The sequence below is a fragment of the Pan troglodytes genome, chromosome 15, assembly GCF_028858775.2.
Source record: "Pan troglodytes isolate AG18354 chromosome 15, NHGRI_mPanTro3-v2.0_pri, whole genome shotgun sequence".
Classification (NCBI taxonomy): domain Eukaryota; kingdom Metazoa; phylum Chordata; class Mammalia; order Primates; family Hominidae; genus Pan; species Pan troglodytes.
The window spans coordinates 98913691-98927739 of record NC_072413.2 but is presented as its reverse complement, the minus strand read 5'-3'; the positions used below and the strand labels follow the sequence as shown (position 1 = coordinate 98927739).

At 42.5% G+C, this 14049-nt stretch overlaps 1 long non-coding RNA gene and 1 other non-coding gene across 2 annotated transcripts in view; both read right to left on the bottom strand.

Annotated features, from left to right (window-relative positions):
- The window catches only part of LOC104002164 (uncharacterized), a 117203-nt gene that overhangs the window by 90825 nt on the left and 12329 nt on the right, over positions 1-14049 (bottom strand). The window contains exons 3-5 of the long non-coding RNA XR_010151034.1: positions 13530-13595; positions 9386-12757; positions 6181-6268 (exon numbers count right to left, since the gene is read on the bottom strand). This is a non-coding gene — a long non-coding RNA (uncharacterized LOC104002164). The remainder of the gene's footprint in view (positions 1-6180; positions 6269-9385; positions 12758-13529; positions 13596-14049) is intronic.
- Positions 8477-8550, bottom strand: MIR370 (microRNA mir-370). The gene is given in 1 exon segment (NR_035772.2): positions 8477-8550. It is a non-coding gene; the product is annotated as a microRNA mir-370 (primary transcript).

The following is a 14049-nucleotide window of genomic DNA, read 5'->3' as shown; positions in this document are numbered from 1 at the left end:
TATTTAAGGTCTTTGAATTTTAAAAATGTATTCACTTATTGATTTTTATAATATAATCAAGTAAAACACCACGAATCTACCATCAAAACCAAGAAAAACAGTAGTATATTATAGAGATAGATAGATATATAATAGATAGGTGGGTAGGTAGATAGATAGAAAGATAGATAGATAGATAGACAGATAATAGATAGATAGATGAATAGATAGATAGATAGACAGATAGATAATCTTTTCATCCTTAACCATAACTGGAGAAACAGAAACCTTTATATAATGGACTTCATCTGTTGAGAAATGTATGGATATAATATTTGGTTCACGACACACTTTCATCACTGGTCCATGCTTAGGCTTCTTTATGTATATCGACAATGAGTTGCATCTGTCTACATGTTCCTCACTAACAAATGTAACACAAGAGATCTTTTATTTATGGACTACACTTGTAGTGACTTAAATTAATCACAAACCCTGGTCTCTGTCACGTTATGATCCTTGCCACATGCAATGGAATTTCTAGTGTTTATTAATCATTTTTGAAGTAAATAATTTCCTATGATGAATATCCACAAAGCCACTATTCAACACACTAACTATGATTTTGACAATAACTTTTTGATGCTTTACCACCAAGATACATAGACCTTCAACATTAGAGAAATGTTCACAGAAACTATGGGGTACACATTCATGTACTGCTCAATAGTCATAAAATAAATGAATAAGCCTATGTTGTTTTTTCAAGAATGAAAGACATTTTTTGCCAGTGAGTCTCAATTGTACAGAACTGGATTAATCATGTTTGTTTCAAGGAACATTCCCATTACTGGCTGATAGGCTTGGCTATGTGTCCCCATTCAAATCTCGTCTTGAATTGTACTCCCATAATTCCCACATGTTGTGGGAGGGATCTGGTGGGAGATAATTTGAGCCATGGGGGTGGTTCCCCCATACTGCTCTCATGGTAATGAATAAGTCACATGAGATCTGATGGCTTTATCAGAGGTTTCTACTCGTGCATCTTCATTTTCTTTTGCCGCCACCATGTAAGAAGTGCCTTTCACCTCCCGTCATGATTCTGAGGCCTCCCCAGCCATGTGAAACTGTAAGTCAAATTAAACCTCTTTTTCCTCCCAGTCTCGGTTATGTCTTTATCAACAGCATGAAAACAGACTAATACAGTAAACTGGTACCAGGAGTGGGGATTGTTGCTGAAAAGATACCCAAAAATGTGTGATTGACTTTGGAACTGTGTAACAGTTCCAAAAGGCAGAAGTTGGAACAGTTTGGAGGGCTCAGAAGAAGGCTGGAAAATGTAGGAAAGTTTGGAACCTCCTAGAGACTTGTTGAATGGCTCTGACAAAAATGCTGATAGTGACATGAACAATAAGGTCCAGGCTGAGGTGGTCTCAGATGGAGATGAGGAACTATCTCCTAATATGCCAGTCTAATGCCTAAGTATCCTTTTGCAAACTGGAGAAAAGGTGATTCTTGTTATGTTTTAGCAAAGAGACTGGCAGGATTTTGCCCCTGCCCTAGAGATTTTTGGAACTTTGAACTTGAGAGAGATGATTTATGGTATCTGGTGGAAGAAATTTCTAAGCAGCAAAGCATTCAAAAGGGGGCTTGGGTGCTATTAAAAGCATTCCATTTTAAAAGGGAAAAAGCATAAAAGTTCAGAAAATTTGCAGCCTGACTATGCAGTAGAAAAGAAAAACCCTTTTTCTGAGGAGAAATTCAATCTAGCTGTAGATATTTGCATAAGTAACAAGGAGCTGAATGTTAATCCCTAAGACAATGAGGAAAATGTCTCCAGGGCATGTCACAGGTCTTCATGGCAGCCCCTCCCATCACAGACCTAGAAGCCTAGGAGGAAAAAAATGGCTTTGTGGGCTGGGCCCACAGTCCCCATGCTGTATGCAGCTTAGGGACTTGGTATCCTGCATCCCAGCCATTCCAGCCATTGTTAAAAGGGGCCAAAGTAAAACTCCGCCCATGGTTTGAGAGGGTGCAAGCCCTAAACCTTGGCAGCTTCCACATGGTGCTGAGCTGAGCCTGAGGGTGCACATAAGTCAAGAATTCAAGTTTGGGAACTTCTGCCTAGATTTCAGAAGATGTATGGACACACCTGGATGCCCAGGCAGAAGTTTGCTGCAGGGGTGGGGCCCTCATGGAGAACCTCTGCTAGGGCAGCACAGAAGGGAAATGTGGGGTTGATGGCCCCACACAGAGTCTCTACTGGGGCACCACCTAGTGGAGCTGTGAGAAGGGGGCCACCATCCTCCAGACCCCAAAATGGTAGATCCACCAGCTTGCACCATGTGACTGGAAAACCCACAGACACTCAACGCCAGCCTGTGAAAGCAGCCAGTAGGGAGGCTACACCCTGCAAAGCCACAGTGGAGGAGCTGCCCAAGACCATGGAAACCCACTTCTTGCATCAGTGTGACCTGTGTGAGACCTGGAATCAAGGGAGATCATTTTTGAGCTTTAAAATTTGACTGCCCCACTGGATTTCGGACTTGCATGGGCCCTGTAACCACTTTGTTTTGGCCAATCTCTCCCATTTGGAATGGCTGTATTTACCCAATATCTGTACCCCCATTGTATCTAGAAAGTAAATAGTTTGCTTTTGATTTTATAGACTTATAGGCAGAAGGGGCTTGCCTTGTCTTAGATGAGACTTTGGACTGTGGACTTTTGGATGCCAAAATGAGTTAAGACTTTGGGGGACTGTTGGGGAGGCATGATTGGTTTTGAAATGTGAGATGGATTGGAGGGACGAGGGGCAGAATGATATGGTTTGGCTCTGTGTCCCCACCCAAGTCTCATCTTGATTGTACTCCCTTAATTCCCACATGTTGTGGGAGGGACCTAGTGGGAGATAATTTGAATCATGGGTGTGGTTTCCCCCATACTGTTCTCATGGTAGTGAATAAGTCTCACAAGATCTGATGCTTTTATCAGGGGTATCCGCTTTTTCATCTTCCTCATTTTCTCCTGCCTCAACCATGTAAGAAGTGCCTTTCACCTCCCACCATGATTCTGAGGCTTCCCAGCCATGTGGAACTGTAAGTCGAATTAAACCTCTTTTTCCTCCCAGTCTTGGGTATGTCTTTAACAGCAGCATGAAAACAGACTAATACACTGGCCCATAACTAACTTTTATTTAACTTTTGTATTTATGTATTCATATTTAATATTCAAAAAACTGCCATGAACCAACCACCTAACACAACTGACTAATGTAGTAGCTTTAAAATTTGACTGCCCCACTGGATATCAGACTTGCATGGGCCAGTAGCCACATGTGACTATTTAAATTTAAATTAATAAAAATTAAGTAATATTAAAAATTCAGTTACTCATGAACGCCAGCCACATTTCAAGGACTCAATAATCACATGGACTAGTAGCTACCATACTGTACAGAACAGATTACAGAACATTTCCATCACTGCGGAAAGTTCTACTGCGGACGGGTATGGTGGCTTGCACCTGTAACCAGCTGTTTGGGAGCCAAGGCCGGTGAACTGCTTGAGCCTAGGAGTTCAAGACCAGCCTGGGCAACATGGGGAAACCCTGTCTCCACAAAAAATACAAAAATTAGCTGGGTATGGTGGTGCACACCTGTAGTCCTAGCTACTCAGGAGGCTGAGGTGGGAGGATCACCTGAGCACAGGGAGGTCTAGCCTGGGCAACAGAGTGAGACCTGTCTCAAGGCAAAAAAAAAAAAAAAAAAGAAAGAAAGAAAGTTCCATTGGGCAATACTAGAAAATACTCTTAGGTTATATTCTAGAACTTTTTCTAATGAACCTAATTGGATTAATCATGATCTCTGCTTCATGAAACATCATTGGTTTATGCTGACACTCTTTTATTTGATTTGATCATTTCTAAAGAAGTTGCAATGAGCAATCATAAATCCAATCTGTTACTCCACTAATAGAACACTGACATCATCTTTCATCTCTTTGTGTGCTCCTTGGTCAGAGTAAATAGCCCAGATTTCTATTTATGGGCAAACGTGTAAATAAACTATGTTCATGTACAAAATGAAATACAAAACAGCTGGTAAAGGAAGTGAAACAGGGTAGGTTATTTGTATGGCAGTCAGAATTTAATTAACTATAATGCTTTCATTCTTGGACCATTCTCATCACCAGTCCATGTTTTGGCCTTTTGTTTATTTTACACACTTAGGTAATTATTTATTTATTTTTAGTACTAAAATCAACATCCAACATGCCACCATGCAAAAAAAAAGAATATTAACTGACTCTTTAACCAATGCATTTTTAAAGGGACCTTGGATGAACTGAATTGGAATAATCATAATTCTAGGATGATGAGTGTTGTACTTTCTTCTAACATGGTCTTGAGGTCTGTCCCAAGAGAATGAATACAAAATTCTAGCTCTGCCTGATGGGGATGCAGGAGAGGTGGTCATGGGTGTTTACAGCGTGTCTTTTATGGGATACGTCTTTATCCCAGCAGACAGTCTAATGCCTAAGCATCCTATCCATTACCAGGTGTCCCTCTCATAGGAAACTCATTTACACTGGCAGTCCCCCTGTGGTTCTTGTCTGACCTACATCTAGTCTATTCTTGCCAAGATAGCCATTCTATAGGAGATCCCTGACCAGGAAAGAAGTTCAATTCAAGTGTGTTGGTCAGGTGAGACACAGAGGAAGCAACTCAACAAACACATAAAATGAAACAACAGAAGCAGTTTATTACTTACAGATCCTGCATGCCTCACAGGGCCAGCGGGAAGGGGAAAGCCTGTATTGCAGGCTATGGCATTTCCCAAGCAGGTTTCCTGCAGAGAGTTCTCACTGGTGCATTTAGAGCAAGCCAGTATATCTGTGTGGTCCACATAGGCTGTGGGGTCAGTGTATCTAGCTGTTCCTTAGGGAGGCAGTAGCCTGGAGGTGGCTGTACAAGGCAGTTATCTGGATCTATCATATTAAGAACTGGGAGGAGGTGGATAACTGCAAACTGTGTCAAGGGTGACTAAGCCTGCTTCTGGAATGAGAAAGTTAAACTTAGGTTGAAAACGGATGCTGAAGCTACATAAAAAGAATTTACGACAATGAGATATGATCACCTTTGTCCCATGTTTGCCCTCTCTTGTTTTATTCATGTGTTTGTTCATTCATTCATTTACTCATTTATGAACACCCTTAAACAACTCTCCAGCCAAGATTTAACAACGTCAACTATTAATTACATTTTCTTTAAGTACCTTATCTACCCAAGTAAGAGTCAAAATTCTCATAAATACTGCATGACTATATAAACTATGATTTGTCCATTCTGTGCAACAAACAGCAACTATTAGAAAAATAAACACCCTGGATCATTTTTAATGACTTTTACTTGTGTAGAATTTAATTAATAAGCCTCACTTTACATGAAATATTATCCTCATTATCTATGCTTGGCCCTTTTAAGTTTTATTTATCGCTTTAAACAAAAATCATGAAAGAACAATCACGAATCCTATTCAACAAACAGAAAACGACCAATACCTTACTTCCCTATGTGACTCTCTGCCACCGACTTAACATCCCAAACTTCTTCAATAGGGAAGTGTTCATGCAAAAGTGTAGTGCATAAATTAATAGTGGAATGCTACTGAAATGAATGAAACAGCATAAATATTTGTGTTTCAATGTCTCTCCAATTTGCAGAGCTGTGCAATCATAAATCTTAGATCATGATACATTGTCTTCATTAGTCCATGCTTGACTGTCTTTGATCTTGTTTATACATGCATCATTTATGTTTAATTACCCCATAAACATATATAAACCCACCCCAGCCTGCCAATATGAAAAATAAACATAACACATATTACGTATGTGATATATATATAGGATACATGTATAAACATAACACATGATACATGTGAAATATATGTAGTATACATGTGTGAGTGTGTGTGTGTTCCTTTTTTTCTTTGCTCATTTGCTACAGAGAACAGCCCAGTAATATTGTTTTTTAATTTGGTAACAGTTACGCTATATGAAATTAATCACCCTTGGTTCATGACATTCTCATCATGCCCGTCATCTTTGACCTTATTTATGTATTGATTCACGTTCAATAATGTAATAAACAACCATCAACCAACCACCCAACTTCAAAACAACAACACTAAACATTACTCACATTGGTTGGTTCACGGCTCATTTTCCAGAGGTCACAATCAAGATCTTCATCGACAAAGTGTCATTAATTTCACTCTGGAGCCTCCATTCTGTGGAACACAAGGCTGATATTAAAAAGGATGAAAAAACCTAGATTTTTTTAATGACCATCAGGTGAGAAGCACAGTATTAATCATAATCTTTGGTTCATGACAGTCTCACCACTGGCCCAAGCATAGCTCTCCGCAATTATTCATTTATTAATTTGTATTATTACAAATGAGTGTGTATTAATTCACCACTCTAATCAAAAACAAGAATCTTGACTATCACAAACATATGTCCCTGTGCATCTTACCCAAGAAGGAACCAACCCAGATATTCTTCCTAACGGATGCAGATGACGCAGACTTGGAGTGACAATCATATTTGATTCCTACTCACCCTTCTCAATGTTTTCATTTATTTTTTTAAATACAACAAACACAGATGAACCCACCACTGACCCAGACCAAAAATATTGATTAGTACATCCAAATACTTCTTATTCACTGAGGTCAAAGTCTTGTTTTATTTTATATAGTCCACAACTATACACAAATGGATGAATCTTAATCTTTAGGTCATAAAACACTGTCTTTGTGGTCCATTCTTGACATTCTTTCATTTCGTCACTTTTGTACTCATCTAATTCATTTTTGACTATGCAGCCACTACACTTGAAGTCACCATTTAGCCCAAGACCAATGACTATTCTGTATACCTGTTGATACACTTCCTACCCTCAGCCTCAACAGCCTAGAACCTGGCTTTTGTTTTGGAATAACCTCATAGAAGCAGAGACTAGAAAGGTGGTTACTAGGGGTCAGGAGTGAGAGGAATCTGGAGATCTTAGTGAGAGGATGCAAACTTTCAGTTAGGAGTAAGTTCTGGTAACCCAATGCAGAGTACGGTGACTATAGTTAACAATAATGTATTTCATGCTTGAAATTTGCTAAAACAGTAGACCTTAAGTATTCTCACTGCACACATGGAAAAAGGGAACTACATGAGGTGATGGGTATGTTAATTCGCTTGATTATGGTAATCATTTCACAATATATATGTATATCAAAATGTCACACTGTACAACTTAAATACAATACAAATACATACAATATTGATTTATCAATTATATATTTATAAAGCTGGGGAGTGAGGAACACATTGCCATCATTGGTACATGCTTGGCTGTCTCCAGTTTTATTTACGCATTCATTCATTTTTAACTGTTCAATCAACACCCACAAAGCCGGCTTTTATTTGTCTGCACTCACCTTCTCTGGGAGAGAAACCCCAGTATGCCCATTCTATGGAACATAAAGCCGGTTAAAAAAAGAAAATAGCCTATGAGGCCTTTTTTGTTTGTTAATATCAGGTTACCAGACCCGGATTAGTCATAATCCTTTGCCCAGAACACATTCTCAGAATTGTTCCATTCGAGGCCTTTATTACCTTATTTCTTTATTCCTTGATTATTTTTAATAACAAAATTAATAGCCACGAACCACTCTGATCTCTTTTTTTAATGCCCCTCAGTTGTGAAGAATTAATCACCATTCCTGGTTTACAACCCACTCCCGTCCTTGCTGCTGGCATGCCTCTCTCTTCTTGTATTGATTGTTAAAACCACCCACGAGAATTACCACTGGTGGTCCCCACCTCCATCCCTCCCCCTCTCATGCCCCTGCCTCCCTCTACCTTAAACAATCACTCCCAAATCTCCTGGATACAATCCCTTTCCAGATATATATATATATATATAAATTTACAACATATATGTAATATATGTATTCTTAAATATTTTCCATGGGTCAGTGGCTTGCAGGAGTTCTCAGTGAAGGCTAAAAAGAAGGGTCGAGGGAGAGCGTGAAATATACAAGCTTGAGTTCAGAGTACACCCACTGCTGGGGGATTGGTAAAAGCCCTCAAACCCAGATCGCTGAGCCATCTGCACCTGCGCACACACCACGAGCCAGTGGGCCCAGTGGTTGCAGCACATATGCTCACACCTCAGTACCCATCTCCCAAATCCAGCCTCAATGCCAGACGAGCTGGGTGACATCAGCAAAGCAAACTAACGTCTCTGTGCCTGTTTCCCCATCAGCAAGATAGCTGCAGCACTAGTCCCCAAGCAAAGTTATGTTATTATTTTCAAGCCAATGGCAACCAGGTTAAAAAAAAATACAAAAAAACCCTCCATCCCACCTCTGAGCCCCTCCCTCACCCAAATCTTGGCTCCCTCTGCAGCAGCGCCCGAGCTCTGGTGTTAGACAGACAGACAGACCAGGTTCCACCCCAGCAGGCACTCGTGAGCTGTGTAACTGCAGAGACGTGACCTGGCTTCTCTGTCTTGTGCCCCGACTTGTACGATTTGTAGAATGAGGAATGCAGCGCCCTCGTGGGTCCAACCGGAGGGTGACCTGAACTATCGCCCATCCCTCAAGTAGCCCGCCTTGCACACCTGCGCACACCCCGCCCTTTCCCCGTCCCATGACGCCCAGCCCACTGCTCAAACAGTCCCCAGTTTGATCAAAGAAATGAATTAGCTCAATGCTCAGATCAAGCCAAGGGTTTGGGACCCGGGCAGGGAATTGTTCGGGCCTGTTCTTTTTTGGACATGGCATCAGAGCTTAAACAAATACACTGAAAAACAGAAATCCAACTAAGGGATGTGCTTTGGAAAATGAAAATTCATTTTGTGAAGTGGGACTGCCCTTGGGGAAGTCTATGCAGTGAGATTCTTGATGTTCAACTTGATTCCAAGAAACCAAAAGAGGCTTCACTATGGGCCTTACCAAAGATACACAGCCAGTTTCCTTCTTACCCCTCCCCCCACCCTGTCCTGGGTGTGTACCACCTGCCACAACTGGCCTCAGAGCAACTCAGGGACCTGAAAATAATTCTATATATTATATAGAGTTATGGTGTAGGTGTATAACGTCATTTACACATCAATCTGTCCATTGGGGGACTGTCATGAGGGAGTCGTGGGAAGACCACCAGTGTGGGGACCTGCCCCTGCCTTCTTCATACTGTGAGGCCTTGGGGAAGGCCTGTCCCCTCCCTGAGCCTCAGGTGGCGATTATCCCACCAGCCTTTCCTCCCTCCTAAGTGGTGTGAAAATGAAAAGCATAACATTTTAAGTGCAAGTTCCCTCCAAGCAGCAGGGATCATTAATATTGTACCTCCTGTACCCAGCACGTAGTGTTCACAGCATGCCTCAGCATACATTATCTCGTTTGATTCTCACAACAGTCCTGTGAATTAGACATAATAATCATAATTAGCCAATATTTATTGAATGCATACTCTGTACCAAGCACCACACTGCCTACTTTGCATACATTGACACTCCTCTGGGGTGGATACAATTCAATAGTATCTCATAAATTTTTCCCCCAAAATTTCTGAGCATGCACTTTGTACTGTTGCTGGGTCTAAGTGCCAGGGATACAGTAGTGAGCAAAACGGACAGATCCCCGTTCCATGAGAATTAACATCCCTGTGGGTGGAGATAGGAACAGAAAATCATCAGAAAAGGGAAGCCTAATGCATGGGATAAAAGATGGTGGTAAGAACTAGGGAGGAAAATAAAGCAGGAAGGGGGTAGGGAGTGACACCAGGGAGGAGGCCTCACAGAGATGATGATATTTGAGCAAAGCATTACTAGTCCTATTTTATACCTAAGGAAACTGAGACTCAGGGAAGTTAGGTGACTTATAAGTTGTCACACCGCAAGGAGATGCTGAGCCAGGAGGCAAACCTGGGCAGTCTCGCTCCAGAGTTGGCCTTACCACTTCTTCCCGAAGCCTCGTTTTGGCAGCAATGTCCCACTGCCAGCCCGCAATGTGAGTGTGAGAATAAATCACGTGGCGGGGGCTGGCGGGGAGGTGCAAAGGTTTTTCTGACCTCCCACACAGGCAGCCCCAGAAGCAGAGGGAATCCCCAGGATGTACCATTGGACCTGGATGAATAAATAGACTATCCATCTTGGAGGAGATGCAGGGGCAACAGTTCTTACAGGACTAGCACAGAATCTGAAGTCAGGCAATGCTGGGATCACAGCTTATCCTCAACACAGCCCAGCAAGTCAGCACCAATGCTAAACCCATCTCCTCCCACCTGGCTGTTAGGGCATCCGATTGCACCCCGCCAGAGGCACCCCATGTGATGTGCAGCCACATGCCACCTAGGCTCCAGTTACAGATGTGCTGCCCCAGAAACAGGAGGAGGCTTCCCAGTCCTCATGCCCCTCATGGTAAGAGACTCAGAATTTTTCCAACTGGCCACCTCCAAAAGAGCAAGTCAAGAAACATTTCTCAAGTGACTATTTCTCCCCCAAAAAATAGGAAGGGAAAGAAGTTTAATGAAATCATATCTGAGAACTGGGGAACCTTGCCCACTACTGCTAGAAACCATGAAGTTTAATGAATTTCAACCTCAGAAACTTGGATTCAGAGGACTGTAATTATTTATCTTGCCTTTTACCTACTCAGCTTCTTCCCAGCTCCCATGCAACCCCTGTGTAAGCCCCTATACTGCAAGGAAATTCCTTCACAGGAGTCTCACCTCTCTTAGGGCTTCATCTTTCTTTAGATGGATCATGCCCATTTGCTGTGTAGAACTCTTACTTCTATCACTAGAACTTCTAGTTTTAGATTAGTATTTCTGTTTCTGTTTCACTGATGCATTCTTCTCCAAAGACAAGCACACAGGCCTCTCTGAGCACCTGTTCAGTTACTGGTAAAATGTGGATAATGATTCTTACCTGCCAATGATATCAAATGACCCCTCAATAACAATACTTATAACAACTGTAATTTTCACTGTAAGTAAATATTTATTGATTGCTCAACATCTGGAAAGCATTCTTTTTTGTTTTTGTTTTTTTTCTTTGGAGACAGGGTTTCCCTCTGTCACCCAGGCTAAAGTGCAGTGGCACAACCATGGCTCACTGCAGCCTTGACCTCCCAGGCCCAAGCAATCTTCCCATCTCAGTCTCCCGGGTAACTAGGACCACAGATGTGCACCACTACACCCAGATAATTTTTAAATATTTTGTAGACATTGGGGTCTCCCTATGTTTCTTAGGCTGGTCTCGAACTCCTGGGCTCAAGGGATCCTCCCACCTCAGCCTCCCAAAGTGCTGGGATTACAGGCATAAGCCACCATGCCCAGCCTGGAATGTTCTCTTTTAAGGAATTTATATGTTTGCCTCATTTAATCCTCAAGTACTCATTAGTAAGGTACTATCGGTATTAGTAAGGTACTATTGGTACAACTGAAGAAAACGGGGCACAGAAATTAAATACCTTGTCCAAACTCACAAAAGTAGTCAATGGCAAAGCTGAGATTGAAACCTTAGCACCTAGAATGCGTGAAGTAGGGCCTAGCCCATGAGCAGGTTCTCAAAACCTATCTGCTAATGTTAACCCAGGTCTGCAGCAAGGCTTACTGATTCGCCATTCAGCCCTACATCCAGTCCCCTCCCTCCTTGCCTTGCACTGGAGTCATTTTTACATCTGCTACCATTAGCATTCAGTCAGAATATGAGATGCCAGGAATCTAATTTGACTTGATTAATTGTACTGTAGGATGCCAGTGATATGTGTGGCCCTTGCCTGTGTGATCATTACAAATAGAATACACTAGAGATATTACTTCGGAAATAAGCTTGGATTTGATTGGACGAGAAGTTCAGCTCACTGACAGATCAAGAGAGTGAGTCCAATATGAGACAACCCCAAGGCAGATTTCTTCAGACATGGTCATAGAGAAAAGGAAATAAACAGGTTGAGGAGATGAGTTTGGAAGGAAAGAAGACTCGAGTTCAAATCCTGGGTCTGCATTTCCTCCCTATACGATTTTGGGTAAGTCACTTACCACTCCTAAACTTTGGTTTCCTTTTCACTTAATTGAGAATAGAAACTGCTATCATGGAGGGTGGCTGTGATGATTTAGAGGAGATAAAATTATGCCAAGTGCCAGTGAAGGGCTGAATATGCGGTTGGGGCTTAGGGCTTAGTCATCCAGGAGAGCCAGTGGAAAGGCGGATGCCTGCTCTTCCTCAGTGCTGCGTGAAAGCAGCAGAGACGGAGAGTTGCCACTGAGCAGCTCCAGCACCACAGCTGGGACTTGGTCCCTGTAAGCTGGCATCCCACCTGTTGTCCCAGAGCCACCTGAGCCAGTCAGTGCGCTCAGAAGCAGAACAGAAGGCAGGAGCTTCACCAGCAAGCTCCATTCAGAGGGAACCTCTCTTCAAAGATCAAGTAAGCCTTTGATCTTGGTGGGAAATTGACTAGCCTCTCTCATTCCTCTCTCCTTCCACCACCTGTGCTTCAATTCACTCATCCATCTTACCAGCATTCGTGAGGTAGCCAGCCATCTCTCCATCTATGCATGTATCTTGATGTAGGCATCCATCCATCCATCAGACCTGACATCCATCCTTCCACCTCTCCATTTTGCAGAGGAATCACACAGACCTGAGTTGGAATCCTGGGTCTTGCTTCCTAGCCGACCTTGAGCAAGTCACTAACCTCTCAAAGTCCTCTAATCTGTAAAATGAAGGGAAATCAGATGTCGCTGGGGTGAGGATTTAAAGAGAGCGTAGACATACTAGTGTCTGGCCTCAGCAAAGTCATTAAATGTTCATTCCCTCTGCTTCTGCAATCTGGTTGGGATTTATGCAAGGAAATAAACCACCGCATCTTTTGCATGACATGTTGAGAAGTGCTTTTTAGAAATTATCTGCGATGTTTTAGTGGTGTGCATCTTCCGGTGGCACCCAGGGCTGGGCAGTGGCCAAAGCAGTTTGGGGTGGTGGTCCCCCCTGGACTCACAGTAGAGAGTGCCATCTAGTGGATAGGCACCTGCCGGGGTCCCCTGTTGGTCCCAGGTCACAACAGCTGAGGTCAGGCAGCTAAACGGCAAGCCAGGAGGTCCAGGCGAACCCAGCCCCCAGACTGTAGGCTGCCCTTTTTGGGATGTAGTGCATGTGCTGTTTTAACCACTCAGGGGACCTGGACTGCCAGGAGCCTTTTGTTTTATGGACAATAGCCAGCTATGTTTTGCCTGCCCCTGCCCAACTCCCCTTTAAACGTTTCTGGGAAAAAGAATCATTCTCGCAGCTACTGTTTGCTGAGTGTCTCTGACATATTAGACATGCGGCTGGGGCTTCAGGGGTTAATGTTCTAACCCTCTCAATGACCCAAGGAGAGACCCAGAACTTGCCCCATTTTCAGTGAGAACACTGAGGTTTGCTGAGGTTGAGTTTCTCATTTAAGGTCCAGGCAGATATTCAATCCCTAAATGTGTAGCCATACTTACCTTCTAGAGCCCCAGATCCCCTTGAAAGAGCAGGAGATAGTTTGAACACTGACTTGACCAAGCCAACTGTAAAAGAAATTTATGAGTCAATCAAGAATATTGGAATGCTACATAGATGGTGGATGATATTAAGGAAAGGCTATTAATTTTTTAACTTGTGATAATGGTATTGTGGTTTTATTTTTAAGAAACAAAAGCTTCTTATTTAGAGATACAAACTAAAAAATGCTCAGAGGAAACAGGATGGTGTCTGAAATTTGCTTCGAAATAGTCCAGGGGTAGGGGTTGGGCAGTGGGAGTAGAGGGACAGTTTAGGGTTTAGATGAAACAAGAGGGGCCAGGGTTTGATGGCAACTGTTTCCGGTTAATGGCAATATGAAAATTGAGTAAACAGTAAAAATATGTACTATTTTCTCTACTTTTGTGTTGTTTGCAATTTCCCATAATAAAGGGATTTTTAAATCAACAAGTGAAAATACAGTGCAGAAGATGAAGGGCTGGGGGTGAAGGGTGCCATTTA